Consider the following 17291-nt stretch of genomic DNA (forward strand, 5'->3'; position numbering starts at 1 on the left):
GGCCATTGACCTCCTCAGGTCACTCACTGTTGGGCAGTCTACCATTGTGAATGCCATCCAGGGTGTAGAACGAGAGTTGCAACACGGTAATGCATTCCTGGGGGGCATTCATTCTGGTCAGGCTGTCCTTCAGCGAACCCTGCAATCTCTGGCCTCAGCACTGATGGCAGCCATTGTCCCTGTGTCCAGCCTCCCCCCTCCAACTTCCTCCACCCAGACCCAATCCCCTGTACCCCAGGCCATCCCAAGCACACCTACAGACCAGCATGCACACAAGTCAACACCCAAAAGTAGCTCAAGCAAACATAGGCACCACACACACCACAGGCACTCACACAAGCATCACACCCATACAGACAAAGCAACATCCACTGTCTCCACTGTGTCCCCCTCCTCCTCTTCTCCCTCCTCCCTCCCAGTCTCGTCTACACACACACCTGCATGCACCACATCTACAGGCACTAGGACTCGCACCAGGACACCCAGCACCACAAGCCGCTCACCTGCACTCACCACCCCCACTGCCATTTACACGTCCCCTGTGTCCTCTCCCAGTGTGTCTGTGACACCCCCTCCCAAAGTACCCAAACGCCGGCAATCACTCACCCAACATCCATCCACCTCACGACAGCCTCCAGTACCTGCACCTGCACCCAAAACACCTAAAGTGACACCTCCTACAACCACCTCCTCTTCTTCCACTCCCAGACCCTCTCCAACTACCCATCCCAGTGTCCGTCAGAAACTGTCCCTATGTCAAATTGACCTTTTTGCCCCCAACCCCCCCCCTTCAATTCATCAGTCCCGTCGTAGTGCCTCAGCCAAAAAGCCTCCAGTACCAGTGGTGTGTGTTCCAGGTTTTTGGAGTGCACCGTCCACCAGGGCAGGCAGTAGGACCCGGAGCCAAGGCACTGTCAGCCCACCCCCTGTAAAGGCTCTGAAATTGGAGAGTGGACGACGGGACCGTGTCAAGACTCCTGGTGGGACTACAACTGAAATGGGATCGAAGGCGATTGGTGAGTCAGCTGTAACTCCAAAAAAGGTGGGGAAGGTCCCGAGGAAGTCTCCCCAGCCTGTTGTGAGTGTCACGGCGGAGAAGTGCGCCATAATTTCCGGCGGTCCAGACACAACCGCCAGCACCGTCGTTACTGGTCAGGAGACCACCGCCAGAGTCACAGCCCAGGAGGGCCCAAGTATTGTTACTGGTCAGGAGACCATCGCCTGAGTCACAGTCCAGGAGTGCCCAAGTATCGTTACTGGTCAGGAGACCACCGCCAGAGTCACAGCCCAGGAGGGCCCAAGTATCGTCACTGGTCAGGAGACCACCGCCAGAGTCACAGCCCAGGAGGGCCCAAGTATCGTTACTGGTCAGGAGACCACCGCCAGAGTCACAGCCCAGGAGGGCCCAAGTATCGCCACTGGTCCAGAGACCACTGCCAGAGTCAAAGCCCAGGAGGGTCCAAGTATCGTCACTGGTCCAGAGACCACGGCCGGAGTCACAGTCCAGGAGGGTCCAAGTATCGTTACTGGTCAGGAGACCACCGCCGGAGTCACAGTCCAGAAGGGCCCAAGTATCGTTTCTGGTCAGGAGACCACCGCCAGAGTCACAGCCCAGGAGGGCCCAAGTATCGTCACTGGTCCAGAGACCACCGCCGGAGTCACAGTCCAGGAGGGGCCAGGATGCCACTGCCCGGCTGGGCAATGATGGAACGTCATGCCACACACCAATGTCCAGTGTGGATATCGTCATGCCACACACCAATGTCCAGTGTGGAGATCGTCATCCCACACACCAATGTCAGTATCAGAACCGCCATGTCAAAGCACTGATGAACAGTCCTGAACCGCCATGGCAAAGCACCGCTGAACAGTCCTGAACCGCCATGGCAAAGCACCGCTGAACAGGGCAAAGACCGCCATGGCAAAGCACCGCTGAACAGTCCTGAACCGCCATGGCAAAGCACCGCTGAACAGGGCAAAGACCGCCATGGCAAAGCACCGCTGAACAGGGCAAAGACCGCCATGGCAAAGCACCGCTGAACAGGGCAAAGACCGCCATGGCAAAGCACCGCTGAACATAGCAAAGATCGTGTAGGTATGAATAGACCGCCACATCAGGCATCCTTATCCCATGTGCAGCTGGGACAGTGACAGGACAGGAACTTTCATGGGGAGACTCATCCAGTCTGGGCACCAGTCCCACCCAGTACCAGTAGAGAACTGCATCTACTTGAGAGACTGTGGCTTTGCACTCCCCAGGATGGCACAGTGGGCAACCCACCCACTGTAGAGACTTGAGAGACTGTGGCTTTGCACTCCCCAGGATGGCACAGTGGGCAACCCACCCACTGTAGAGACTTGAGAGACTGTGGCTTTGCACTCCCCAGGATACATCAATGGGCATGGAGCCCCGTTATGGATCTGGCTTCGCATTCATGTGGCTGAGGTGCCCCCCCTTCCCTTCCCCCTGAGGTGCCTGTAGTGTTTCTATCTGATGCCCCGGCAGTGTTCTCTCGGATTTTGGTCAGGTATCTATTGTGGGCCTCGCCCATGCATTTTTGGACTGTTGGTGCACGGACATTGTTGTGTACATATCTGCACTACTTCTTGTATTGTATATATAATTATGACAGATTTCGAGATATATATCAGTATATTTTTGTATGACATGTATATTGGCACATTACAATGTTTGACCGCAATTCGCTTTGTCTTTGCATTCTTCCGGGGGGATTGTGGGTTGTTCATGTGATATTTTTGACTGCATTGGTGTGTATGTTGTGATATGCGAGGGTGGGGGTGTTTGGTGGGTGTCCCCCTAACTTTTGCCTCTCCCCTCCCCCGTGTCGTAGGTGCAGTACTCACCGGTATCTTCGGCGTCTACGTCGCTGTTGGTCGTAGGGGAGCAGAAAGACAAGGGTAGGTAGTATTTGGAGTTCCGGCTCCATGAAGTCGTCGTTCCTCGTGGGATGTGTAGAAGGTGAGCGTTTTCCCATAGCAAAAGCTGTTTCTGCCGTGTTTTTATCCGCGGTGAATCCGCCCCGGAAAAGGTGGCGGATTGGTGTGTTCTGATACTATGGGCGGTGCATTGTCTCCCGCCTGTCTGTTGGCGGTGACCGCCACGCTGCTTGTATGTACCGCCGTGGCGGGCGGTGTGTTAAAGTGGCTGTCTTTGTTGGCGGTTTCCGCCAGGGTCATAATTCCCTTTTTTTGTCCGCCGGCCTGTTTGCGGTCTTACCGCCGCGTTAACACCGTCCGCCAGGGTTGTAATGACCCCCAAAGTCTTTCTTATTTGTATGTGCCTCACATTTTATTTCCGCCACATTAGATGGTAAGGTTAAATCATGTATCAGTTTTGCCAGTAAATCTTTGTGCATCACTGGAGACCCATCAGATTACAGAAATCCTCTCCTTTCCCACCTATGGATGCTTGAATGTACAGTAGTAGTAACATATGCTGAATAAATCGTAACTTCTAACCCCTCAGCATGTTGCAATGCTTCAAGAGAGGTCACTGGTTCCGCAGCTTGCGCTGAAAAATGAGAAGGTAGTGTTACTTGACTGACTATCTGCAATGTGTCAGATGACCCCTGCTGTTCGGCTCTCACAACTGCTGCTCCTGAATGTCTAATCCCTGTTTCCTGGTCTACGAAAGAGTATCCATCCACAAAGAGCAGCACGCTCTCCGGGATGGGATCTTTTCGCAACTTACTCTCTTTTTCTGGCACATACAGGGAGTGCAGAATTATTAGGCAAATGAGTATTTTGACCACATCATCCTCTTTATGCATGTTGTCTTACTCCAAGCTGTATAGGCTCGAAAGCCTACTACCAATTAAGCATATTAGGTGATGTGCATCTCTGTAATGAGAAGGGGTGTGGTCTAATGACATCAACACCCTATATCAGGTGTGCATAATTATTAGGCAACTTCCTTTCCTTTGGCAAAATGGGTCAAAAGAAGGACTTGACAGGCTCAGAAAAGTCAAAAATAGTGAGATATCTTGCAGAGGGATGCAGCACTCTTAAAATTGCAAAGCTTCTGAAGCGTGATCATCGAACAATCAAGCGTTTCATTCAAAATAGTCAACAGGGTCGCAAGAAGCGTGTGGAAAAACCAAGGCGCAAAATAACTGCCCATGAACTGAGAAAAGTCAAGCGTGCAGCTGCCACAATGCCACTTGCCACCACTTTGGCCATATTTCAGAGCTGCAACATCACTGGAGTGCCCAAAAGCACAAGGTGTGCAATACTCAGAGACATGGCCAAGGTAAGAAAGGCTGAAAGACGACCACCACTGAACAAGACACACAAGCTGAAACGTCAAGACTGGGCCAAGAAATATCTCAAGACTGATTTTCCTAAGGTTTTATGGACTGATGAAATGAGAGTGAGTCTTGATGGGCCAGATGGATGGGCCCGTGGCTGGATTGGTAAAGGGCAGAGAGCTCCAGTCCGACTCAGACGCCAGCAAGGTGGAGGTGGAGTACTGGTTTGGGCTGGTATCATCAAAGATGAGCTTGTGGGGCCTTTTCGGGTTGAGGATGGAGTCAAGCTCAACTCCCAGTCCTACTGCCAGTTCCTGGAAGACACCTTCTTCAAGCAGTGGTACAGGAAGAAGTCTGCATCCTTCAAGAAAAACATGATTTTCATGCAGGACAATGCTCCATCACACGTGTCCAAGTACTCCACAGCGTGGCTGGCAAGAAAGGGTATAAAAGAAGGAAATCTAATGACATGGCCTCCTTGTTCACCTGATCTGAACCCCATTGAGAACCTGTGGTCCATCATCAAATGTGAGATTTACAAGGAGGGAAAACAGTACACCTCTCTGAACAGTGTCTGGGAGGCTGTGGTTGCTGCTGCACGCAATGTTGATGGTGAACAGATCAAAACACTGACAGAATCCATGGATGGCAGGCTTTTGAGTGTCCTTGCAAAGAAAGGTGGCTATATTGGTCACTGATTTGTTTTTGTTTTGTTTTTGAATGTCAGAAATGTATATTTGTGAATGTTGAGATGTTATATTGGTTTCACTGGTAATAATAAATAATTGAAATGGGTATATATTTTTTTTTTGTTAAGTTGCCTAATAATTATGCACAGTAATAGTCACCTGCACACACAGATATCCCCCTAACATAGCTAAAACTAAAAACAAACTAAAAACTACTTCCAAAAATATTCAGCTTTGATATTAATGAGTTTTTTGGGTTCATTGAGAACATGGTTGTTGTTCAATAATAAAATTAATCCTCAAAAATACAACTTGCCTAATAATTCTGCACTCCCTGTAATTGGCACAGTCATGTACTTGTTTGTCGTCAGTAACTGGATGCGCAAAGAATGTTGCTGGATTAACTGTATGCCATCTAGCCACCTGCAAGGATGGTAATGAAAATATTACTTCGTACCCAGATACTCTCTGAGTATCTGGGCCCCCCTACATGCCACTATGCCCAATGACCATGCCCAGGGGACAATGGCCATTGGGCAAGGGGGCATGACTCCTGTCTTTGCTTAGACAGAAGTCATGTCAATGGGGATTGTGCGTCAAAACAAAATGGCGCAAGTCCGGTTTGAGGCTTGATTTTAGCCTCAGAGCTGACTTGCACCATTTTTTGACGCACAACCCCCATTTTCCCATACGCTGGCGCTGCCTGGTGTGAGTAATTTTTTTTTACTCAGACCAGTCCGCAGCGCCGGCTAACACCATTCCATAAATAAGGCGCCCGCATGGTGCGTTAGAATGGCGTTAGCCGGCGGTGAAATGTTTGACGCACAACTGCGTTGGCGCAGTTGTGCGTCAAAAAGTATAAATAAGTGTTGAAAGAAGAGTGGCCAGGGCTTCAAATGTATATAAACCATTATATTGGCACTCTGCCAAAACCCCGACGCGCACAGCACTGGTTTATTCGCTCCACAAATACTTGAGGCTTATCATGGCCATCATTTACCTATACTATTTGATTTCTCCCGAGGACTCATGACTACCAGCAGCTTGATCTATGTACCTTTCGTGTTTACATATAGGGGGTCATTCTGACCCCCGCCGGTATCCGCCGGCCTGGCTGGGACTGCCAGAAGACCGTCCCGCGGTCAGAAGACCGCGGCGGTCATTCTGGGTTTCCCACTGGGCTGGCGGGCGACCGCCAAAAGGCCGCCCGCCAGCCCAGTGGGAAACACCCTTCCACGAGGAAGCCGGCTCCGAATGGAGCCGGCGGAGTGGAAGGTGTGCGACGGGTGCCATTTCAGTGTCTGCAAAGCAGACACTGAAATTCAAAGTGGGGCCCTCTTACGGGGGCCCCTGCAGTGCCCATGCCATTGGCATGGGCACTGCAGGGGCCCCCAGGGGCCCCACGACACCCCTCACCGCCATCCTGTTCCTGGCGGTCGGAACCGCCAGGAACAGGATGGCGGTGAGGGGGTCGGAATCCCCCATGGCGGCGCAGCAAGCTGCGCCGCCATGGGGGATTCCCAGGGCAGCGGAAAACCGGCGGGACACCGCCGGTTTTCCTGTTCTGACCGCGGCCAAACCGCCGCGGTCAGAATGCCCTGCGGAGCACCGCCAGCCTGTTGGCGGTGCTCCCGCCGACCCAAGGACTGCCGGGGTCGGAATGACCCCCATAATGTTTTATATACATCTGAAGCCTTGACAAAGTCTTGAAGACGAAACACGTGTTGGCTGTTTTGCTGTATGCACTTATTGTTACATTCGAACATCCTATTGTAACTTTGACCATTTATCATCATCTGGCTGCTCTGGACACATGGTCATTTTGTACAACGCAGTCTTTTGATTGAGATTTCTACTTTCTACCTGCACTTATAATAAATATCTACACATCATCTTCCAAGAACGAACTTTCTACTTATTCTTGAACATTATCAGGATTCATGCTATTGGTGTGCCCTGGCCACTCTTCTTTCAATATTTAGGCAACCACCCACTCTTCAGTGTGTGGCCCTCCGACACCTGTGGTGGCAGGTGTTAGCGCTAGCCTGGCACCCAACACCATATTGTTGAAATTTTATGACTTCGCTCGGATTTCACTATTGACATACGCTTTGCAGATGTGCAAGCACTCTCTGGCATCCGCTACCTTCTTCGCCTGACATGGCCATAAGTGTGTCTTCCAGGAGCTGTCTCCTAGGTTATCCTCCAATACACATAGGGGGTCATTACAACCCTGGCGGACGGTGTTAAAGCGGCGGTAAGACTGCAAACAGGCCGGCGGAATTTTTTTGGGAATTACGACCGTGGCGGAAACCGCCAACAAAGACAGCCACTTTAACACTTCGACCGCCACGGCGGTACAGACAAACAGTGCGGCGGTCACCGCCAACAGACAGGCGGGAGACAAAGCACCGCCCACAGTATCACAACCTACCAATCCACCATCTTTTCCGGGGCGGATTCACCGTGGATAAAAACACGGTGGAAACAGCCATTTCAATGGGAAAACGCTCACCTCTACACACTCCACGAGGAAGGAGGACACCATGGAACCGGAACTCCAAATACTCCCTGCGATAGTCTTCCTGCTCCTGTTCGATCATCATCAACGCCGGCGCTGAAGACATCGGTGAGTACTGCACCTACGACATAGGGGACGGGGAGGAAAAAGTCAGGGACACACACACGCAACACCCCCACCCCCACCCCGACCCTCACCCACTACAACACACACACCAATGCATATCCAAACATTACAGTAACAACCCCCAAACCCCACGGAAAAATGCAAAGACAAAAGGAAATGAGTGCAACCATTGTAATATGTCAAAAGTACAGTAAGCAAATATATACACATATCATTTCACATTCAACAAAATATACATCACGATTAGTAGTGCAGGTAATGCACCATTCAATGTCCGTGGACCACTGGGCCCAAAATGCATGGGCGAGGCCCACACACGATACCTGAGCAAAACGGAGAGAACACTGCTGGGGCATCAGATCGAAATACAACAGGCACCTCAGGGGGAAGGGAAGGGGGGGGCACCTCAGTCGGATGACTGCACCACGCCAGATCCACGAAGGGGCTCAATGCCCATTGATGTATCATATGGAGTGCAAAGCCACAGTCTCTCAAGTCTCTACAGTGGGTGGGTTGCCCACTGTTCAATCCTGGGGAGTGCAAAGCCACAGTCTCTCAAGTCTATACAGTAGGTGGGTTGCCCACTGTTCAATCCTGGGGAGTGCAAAGCCACAGTCTCTCAAGTCTCTACAGTGGGTGGGTGCCCACTGTTCAATCCTGGGGAGTGCAAAGCCACAGTCTCTCAAGTGGATACCTTTCTCCACTGGTTCTGGAGGGGGACTGGTGCCCAGAGTGCTTCATCCTGCCAAGGACAGACAGAGTGGATGCATGTCTCCACTGGTTCTGGAGGGGGACTGGTGCCCAGAGTGCTTCATCCTGCCAAGGACAGACGGAGTGGATGCATGTCTCCACTGGTTCTGGAGGGGGACTGGTTCCCAGAGTGGTTCATCCTGCCAAGGACAGACGGAGTGGATGCATGTCTCCACTGGTTCTGGAGGGGGACTGGTGCCCAGAGTGCATCACTCTCACTGTGGCGGTCCCAGTTCCGTCACTGCCCCTGCCGCACATGGGCTAGCGGTGCTTGAGTTGGCGGTGCTTGCCCTGTTCAGCGGTACTTGCCCTGTTCAGCGGTGCTTGACTTTGTTGTCTCTGACCTGTTCAGCGGTGCTTGCCAGGGCGGTCTTTGCCCTGTTCAGCGTTGCTTGCCATGGCGGTCTTTGCCCTGTTCAGCGGTGCTTGCCATGGCGGTCTTTGCCCTGTTCAGCGGTGCTTGCCCTGTTCAGCGGTACTTGACTTTGCTGTCTCTGACCTGTTCAGCGGGGCTTGCCATGGCGGTCTTTTCCCTGTTCAGCGTTGCTTGCCATGGCGGTCTTTGCCCTGTTCAGCGGTGCTTGACTTTGCTGTCTCTTACCTGTTCAGCGGTGATTGCCATGGCGGTCTTTGCCCTGTTCAGCGGTGCTTGACTTTGCTGTCTCTGACCTGTTCAGCGGTGCTTGCCATGGCGGTCTTTGCCCTGTTCAGCGGTGCTTGCCATGGCGGTCTTTGCCCTGTTCAGCGGTGCTTGCCCTGTTCAGCGGTGCTTGACTTTGCTGTCTCTGACCTGTTCAGCGGTGCTTGCCATGGCGGTTTTTGCCCTGTTCAGCGGTGCTTGCCATGGCGGTCTTTGCCCTGTTCAGCAGTGCTTGCCATGGCGGTCTTTGCCCTGTTCAGCGGTGCTTGCCCTGTTCAGCGGTGCTTGACTTTGCTGTCTCTGACCTGTGCAGTGGTGTTTGCCATGGCGGCCCCTCATTGCCCAGCGGGGCTGTGGCTGCTGGGGCCCTCCTGAGCACTGATTCTGGCGGTGGCCTCCTGGCCACTGACGATGGGACTGCCCTCCTTGGCACTGACTCTGGCGGTGGCCTCCTGGCCACTGACGATGGGACTGCCCTCCTGGGCACTGACTCTGGCGGTGGCCTCCTGGCCAGTGACGACTGACGATGGGACTGCCCTCCTGGGCACTGACTCTGGCGGTGGCCTCCTGGCCACTGACGATGGGGCTGGCGGTAGCCTCCTGGGCAGCGGGGATGATGGCGGGCTTCTCCGTCGTGCTGCTCTTCCCAGACTTTGGCGATTTCTTCTGCCCCTTCCCCACCTTGGGAGGAGTCACAGCTGAGTGGACACTCCCCCCAGGACCCTTGTGAGTGGCTTTGCTGGCTAGAGTCTTCCCTCTCTCCCGCCGGGCACTGTCCAACTTCTGGTGCTTCACAGGGGGGGGACTGGCTGTGCTCTGGCTTCGTGTCACACTGGCTGCCCTGGTGCCCGGTGCACTCCACATACCTCTAACAGGCACCACTGGTACCTGCGATGTTTTGGCTGAGGTGCTAGTACGGGACCTATGGATTGGAGGGGGGGGGTGGTGGGAAAGAGGTCAAGGTTGCTCAGGAAAAGTTGCTTACGAACACTGGGATGGGTAGCTGGAGGGGGTCTGGAAGTGGAGGAAGAGGAGGTGGTTGTAGGTGGTGTAACTTTTGTTGATTTGGGTGCAGGTGCATGCGCTGGAGGCTGTCGTGAGGTGGATGGATGTTGGGTGGGTGTGTGCCCGCGTTTGTATACTTTGGGAGGGGGCGTCACAGACACGCTGGGAGAGGACACAGGGGACGTGTAAATGGTAGTGGGGATGGTGAGTGCAGGTGAGCGGGGTGTGGTGGTGGGTGTGCTGGTGCGGGACCGAGTGGCTGTAGTGGTGGTGCATGCAGGTGAGAGTGTAGACAACACTGGGAGGAAGGAGGGAAACGACAACGAGGGGGACACAGTGGAGGCAGTGGATGTTGCTGTGTCTGTATGTGTGTGATGCTTGCATGAGTGCCTGTGGGATGTGTGGTGCTTATGTTTGCCTGAGCTTCCCTTGTGTGTTGAGGTGTGTGCAGGCTGGTCTGATTGTGTGCTTGGGATAGGCAGAGGTACAGGGGATTGGGTCTGGGTGGAGGAAGTTGGAGGGGGGAGGCTAGAGACAGGGACAATTGCTGCCATCAGTGCTGAGGCCAGAGATTGCAGGGTTCGATGAAGGGCAGCCTGACCAGAATGAATGCCCTCCAGGAATGCATTTGTGTGTTGCAATTCCCTTTCTACACCCTGGATGGCATTCAAAATGGTAGACTGCCCAACAGTGAGTGACCTGAGGAGGTCAATGGCCTCCTCACTGAGGGCAGCAGAGGTGACAGGGGCAGGGGCTGAGGTGCCTGGGGCGAAGGTGATGCCCACCCTCCTGGGTGAGCGGCACGGGGTGAAGGCTAAGGGGCTGCTGGGAGGGGGTGCTGGAAGGGGGGGGTGGCGGATGTACCTGTAGAAGTGGGGGGCACAGATTTTGCCGCCACCACAAGGGAGCTCCCATCGGAGGACGAGTCCGTGTCGCTGGTTGCTGATCCTGTGACTGGTGTATTCCTAGTCCGTGGTGTGGCCATGTGGGATGCAGCTCCCTCGTTGTCCCATGCCACTGTACCTCCGCCTGATGATGCTGATGCACACAAGAACAGGGAGAGCACAAAAAGGGGGGTGGGGCGGTGACAGAAGAAAGACAGGTTGAGTGCATGACTTACCGCTACCGTTGGCAGACAATACAGACACAGCAACCCCCTGCACTACGCCGCGCTGTTGGGCTCTACTGATACAGTTCCTGGGATATGGCCTACATGGCTATGGTCAACATCTGCACACATAGATGACACAGGGGCATGTATACCTGTACTTGGCACTCTACAGAGGTGGGGTGGAGTGCCACATGGCCTGCATTATGGAGGGGCCTAGCCTACAGAACTCGCCCTGGCCTTGGAAAACCCACAGCCCTCCTCCCCCACCCAGACACCTTCACTGCCTGTAAAGTCAGCTGAGTGAGAGTGTACTCACCCCCTTGTGTCTGCTGTGATGCCCTCAACCGCCCATCCAACTCAGGGTAGGCCACCGCCAGGATCCAGAACATCAGGGGGGTCATGGTGCGACGGGCACCCCTCCCACATTGGGAGGCCATCCCCAGCTGAGCCTCTGCCGTCTTCTTTCTCCAGCGGCGAATGTCCTCCCATCTTTTCCGGCAGTGGGTCCTCCGTCTGTGGTGGACCCCCAGGTTACCGACGTCCTTGGCGATGGCACGCCAAATAGCCTTATTCTGGTGGGCGCTGACCTACATGACATGTACAGGGGAAGAAGAGAAGTCATTACCAACTGCACCATCAAAGTGAGTGGCCCATATCCCTACCCTTGCAATGTGGCACATGCATTCACAGTCCTTCATGCACGCAAAACTCTGCCCCCTTCCTTCTTACAACCAGCCCTCTCCACCCAGGTATAGCCCATACAACTTGCTCCCTGTGTACTCACCTGTTGGTCTGGAGGACCATAGAGTAGCGTATACTGGGGAAGGACCCCGTCCACGAGCTTCTCCAACTCCTGTGCAGTGAAGGCAGGGGCCCTTTCCCCAGACACACGAGCCATTGTCTCTTCCAGACCGAGGTCACAGCAGAACATGCAGTGTAGGTGCTCTCCTGTCGAAGATCATGTATCGAGTGATTGAACAGATAGAAAATGGCGGTGACGTCTGCGGCGGTGACGTCCGCGGCGGTGCATATCATTACCGCCGGCGCACTTCGTCATTGGCTCCTGGGACCCATAGGGTCCAATGTTAACCAATGCAGCATTGCGCAGCGGTCTTCGACCGCCTACCGCGACGGTGTACAACGCCAGCGCAGTTACCTCACATCCCATTGTCCCAGTAGAGGTCAGGCAGCCGCCATTTCAGGGGCCCACATGGCTTCATTTTCAACTGCATCACACATACCTAAGCCTGGACTCAACACACAGACTACTTTTTTTATTATGTTTTGTGTTCTGTGTAGACTGTGGGTACATACCTCTGAGTTGCTTGACTCTGTGGTCGCTGTTGTCCTTCCTAGGCACCGTCAGCTGGGACATGTGAGGAGATGGCGGAATCCTCCGGTGTATCGACCGCTGGTGGACCTGTTGACAATGGAGGAGCGACATTTAATCATCACCTACAGGTTTGACCGTGCCACAATCCAGGAACTGTGTACCCAGTTGGAGCCTGACTTGATGTCAGCTCTCCGCCATCCCACAGGGATACCCCCTCAAGTGCAGGTGGTGTCAGTGCTCCATTTCCTTGCAAGTGGGTCTTTTCAAACAACAGTGGCCATGGCATCAGGGATGTCCCAGCCTATGTTTTCAAACGTGTTGTCCAGAGTGTTGTCTTCTCTGCTGAAACACATGAGGAGCTACATCGTTTTCCCTCAGGTGGAGGATTTGGCTACAGTTAAAGGTGACTTCTATGCCCTTGGACATATCCCCAACATCATAGGTGCCATTGATGGGACCCATGTGGCTTTGGTCCCCCCCACAGGATTGAATAGGTGTACAGGAACTGGAAGAGTTATCATTCTATGAATGTACAGATGGTATGTTTGGCAGACCAGTACATCTCCCAGGTAAATGCTATGTTCCCTGGCTCAGTGCATGACGCCTACATCCTGCAGAATAGCATCATCCCTTTGTGATGGGTCAACTCCAGAGGCACCGGGTGTGGCTATTAGGGGACTCTGGATACCCCAACCTGTCATGGCTACTGACCCAAGTGAGGAATCCCAGGACCAGGGCAGAGGAACGCTACAATGAGGCCCATGGGCGGACTAGGAGGGTGATCGAACGCACCTTCGGCCTCCTGAAGGCCAGGTTCAGGTGCCTCCATATGACAGATGGTTCCCTATTCTACTCACCAAGGAAGGTGTGCCATATCATCATCGCCTGCTGTATGCTACACAATCTTGCTTTGCGACGCCAGGTGCCTTTTCTGCAGGAGGATGGTCCAGATGACGGTGTTGTAGCAGCTGTGGAGCCTGTGGACAGTGATGAGGAGGAAGCAGAGGAAGAAGACATTGACAACAGGGACTCAGACATCCAGCAATATTTCTAGTGACACACAGGTGAGAACACATTCTTGCCTACTACAAGTACTTTCACACTTCTACCTCTATCCTGTCTGTCAATTTCAAGCAGTATTTGGTAACTGAGTTGTACATTTCCATTACGGTTTCACAGGTGTGGTTACCAACGTGTGTCATCTGCTTACATTCTTCATGGACTTGTGATGTGTGACATAGGTATGTTGACATTACATTTGAGAAAGGATTTTGTCACTGTCATAGCTAATACACATTTTCGAAATCACAGACTGACTCCAGATTGTTTTTTGCTTCAAGGGTGTTTATTGAAGTGCTAAATATTGAAGGGGGTGGTAAAATGGTGAGGGGTGATGGTGGAGGAATGTCCATGGCAAAGTCCAGTCTATTAGTCTCACAGGTGCATTGCCCATATGGGCATAGGAAGTGGAGCTGGGGCAGTTCCAATATGGACAGGGTTACAAAGTGGGACAGTGGGATGACAATCAGGGTGGTCTCATTTCTTGGCGGGAGTCTTGCCATCGTGCTCTGTCCTGTTCCTGGATCTCAGGGACCGCTTGCGGGGTGGTTCTCCGTCTGCAGGGGGTGGGGTGCTGGTGTGGTGGTCCTGTGGCGGGGCGTCCTGTCCACTAGCGCCGGCGGAGGTGGTGGGCAGTTCATCGTCCATGCTAGTGTCAGGGGCCCCTTGGAGTGCCACGTGTCCCTCATGGTGTTCAGTATGTCCTTCAGCGCCCCTACGATGGTGCCCAGGGTGGAGCTGATGGTTCTGAGTTCCTCCCTGAACCCAAAATACGGTTCCTCCTGCATGCGCTGGGTCTCCTGAAACTTGGCCAGGACCGTAGCCATCGTCTCCTGGGAGTGGTGGTATGCTCCCATGATGGAGGAGAGGGCCTCGTGGACAGTGGGTTCCCTTGGCCTGTCCACCCTCTGTCGCACAGCAGCCCTCCCAGTTCCCCTGTGTTCCTGTGCCTCCGTCCCCTGGACCGTGTGCCCACTACCACTGCCCCCAGGTCCCTGTTGTTGTTGGGGTGGTGGGTTATCCTGGGTTCCCTGTAGTGGTGGACACACAGCTGATTGACGTGTCCTGGGTACGGAGGTATGGGCCCGCTGGGTGGGTGCTGTGCTGGTGTTACCAGAGGGTGGAAAGTCTGTGGTGGGCTGTGCCTGTGCGAGGGAACCGACTGTCCTGAGGCCCACGATGGTCCGGCATGGTCATCTGGATCCAGTTGGCCAGAGCTGCTGTCATCACTGTGGGCCTCTTCTGTGGGTGGGGTAGAGATGTCTGGACCCTCCTGTCTGGTGACGTTGGGTAGTGGTCCTGCAGGGGTGTAAAAGCATGATTATTGCATCTGTGTGTGTCATAGTGTGCAATGGGTGGGTGACCGTGTACCCCAGTTCTAGCATTCTAGTGTGGGAGCTTGTGTGATGACTGTTGGGGGGGTGTTATGGGTATGTGCAGTGGGCATGCTTTAGTGAGGGGTGTCCATGCTTTGTTGTGTCATGCAGGGCTTGGTGTTGGGATGTGTGGTTTGTGTAATTAGTACATTAGTGAGGAGTTGGAGTGATAGGGGAGGGGGTGAGGGTGGGGTCTGTGATAGCATGCAGGTAGGGTGGGGGATATGATAGTTAAGATTTGACTTACCATAGTCCATTCCTCCACCGACTCCTCCGAGGCCCTCAGGATGCATAATGGTCAAGACCTGCTCCTCCCATGTTGTTAGTTGTGGGGGAGGAGGTGGGGGTCTGCCGCCAGTCCGCTGTACCGCGATGTTGTGCCTGGAGACCACGGAACGCACCTTCCCCCGTAGGTCGTTCCACCTCTTCCTGATGTCCTCCCGATTTCTTGGGTGCTGTCCCACTGCGTTGACCCTGTCGACTATTCTTCGCCATAGCTCCATCTTCCTAGCTATGGAGGTGTGCTGCACCTGTGACCCAAATAGCTGTGGCTCTACCCGTATGATTTCCTCCACCATGACCCTGAGCTCCTCCTCGGAGAACCTGGGGTGTCTTTGTCGTGCCATGGGGTGGTGTAGGTGATGTGTGGGGTGGTGTATGTGGTGATGAGTGTGGTGATGTGTAGTGGTGTGTGGTGTGTTGTGCGTGGATGTTGTGTGGGTGATGGTGTTGTGTGTCTCTGTATGGTGGGGTTGTCTATGCTGTGCAGTCTCTCTGGCCTTCGTCAATAATTGTGGTCGTAGGGGTTTGTGGGTGATGTGGGTGTGTGTTTTATATTGTGTTGGGTGTGTGGGAGTGGTGTTTGTATGTGTATCAGGTGTGTGTATTTGGAATTGTCCAATGTGGCGGTGTTTTGGAGATGTGTGTGTATTTTGAGCGCAGCGGTGTGTACCGCCAATGGAATACCGCGTTTGAAAGACCGCCGCGTGGATTCGTGGGTCGTGATAGCATGGGCGTGTTTCTGTTGGCGTGACGGTGGAGGATTTGTTTTCGCCAGTTTATCACTGACCTTTGGTGTGGCGGACTTGTGTGGGTGTCTAAATTTCATCGGATTCCAAGATGTGGGTCATAATAGCTGTGGCGGAATTCCGCGGCCACGGCGGTGTATTGGCGGTCTTCTGCACGGCAATAAGCGGCTTTTACCACCAATGTTGTAATGACCCCATAGTGTGTCTTCCAGGAGCTCTCTCCTAGGTTATCTTCTAATGCACATAGGCCCTTATTAGAACCCTGGCGGTCGGTGATAAATCGGCGGTAATACCGCCAACAGGCCGGCGGTAAAAAAAATGGAATTATGACCATGGCAGAAACTGCTCACACAGACAGCCACTTTAACACACTGACCGCCACGGCGGTAGCACCAAGCACCACGGCGGTAACCGCCAACAGTCAGGCGGAAGACAATGTACCACCCACACTATTACAACAGGCCTATCCGCCGCCTTTTCTGGGGCGGTACCAACGACATTAAAAGCACGGCGGAAACAGTGCACAGAAGAGATACAACTTACCCCTGGAGACTTAAGAAAGAACCACGCAGCCATGGAGCCAGAGTTGCAGGTTTTCCCTATGCTCGTCTATCTCCTTCTTCACCATGAATACCAACGCCGGCAAAGATGACCACAGTGAGTACTGCCGCCTAGCACATGTGGGGGGGGGGAAGAGAGCGACACACACACGCAACACCCCCACCCCCAACACCATACACCCAACCAGATGCAGTAACATTACAAATCCACCTGTACCCCTCAGGAATAATGCAAGGACAAAAGGAATTGACTAAAGTGAGTGTAATAAGATAAAATACTAGAAATACGCCCTTCAAAATCAAAACAGTATATACATATATAAAAATGGAGGGACACTGCCCAGTCCACAATGTCCGTGTGCACCTCAGCTGGAGGTCCTGGAGGGGGCAACATGCCCTGTGCGATGTCTTGGGGAGTGTAAAGCCACAGTCTCTCAAGTGGGTGGTCAGCCCACTGCTTGGTCCTGGGGAGTGCAAGGCCATAGTCTCTCAAGTGGGTGGTCTGCCCACTGCTTAGTCCTGGGGAGTGCAAGGCCACAGTCTCTCAATTGGGTGGTCTGCCAACTGCTTGGTCCTGGGGAGTGCAAGGCCAGAGTCTCTCAAGTGGGTGGTCTGCCCACTGCTTGGTCCTGGGGAGTGCAAGGCCACAGACTCTTAAGTGGATGGCTTCTCCACTGGTTCTGGAGGGAGCTTTGTGCCCAGTGTGCTTTATCCTGGCAAGGAGGGGGTGAGTGGATGCCTTCTTCCTCTGGTTCTGGTGGGGGCTTTGTGCGCTGTGTGCTTCATCCTGGCAAGGAGGGGGTGAGTGGACGCCTTCTTCCACTG

The sequence above is a fragment of the Pleurodeles waltl genome, chromosome 6 (genome assembly GCF_031143425.1).
Source record: "Pleurodeles waltl isolate 20211129_DDA chromosome 6, aPleWal1.hap1.20221129, whole genome shotgun sequence".
Classification (NCBI taxonomy): domain Eukaryota; kingdom Metazoa; phylum Chordata; class Amphibia; order Caudata; family Salamandridae; genus Pleurodeles; species Pleurodeles waltl.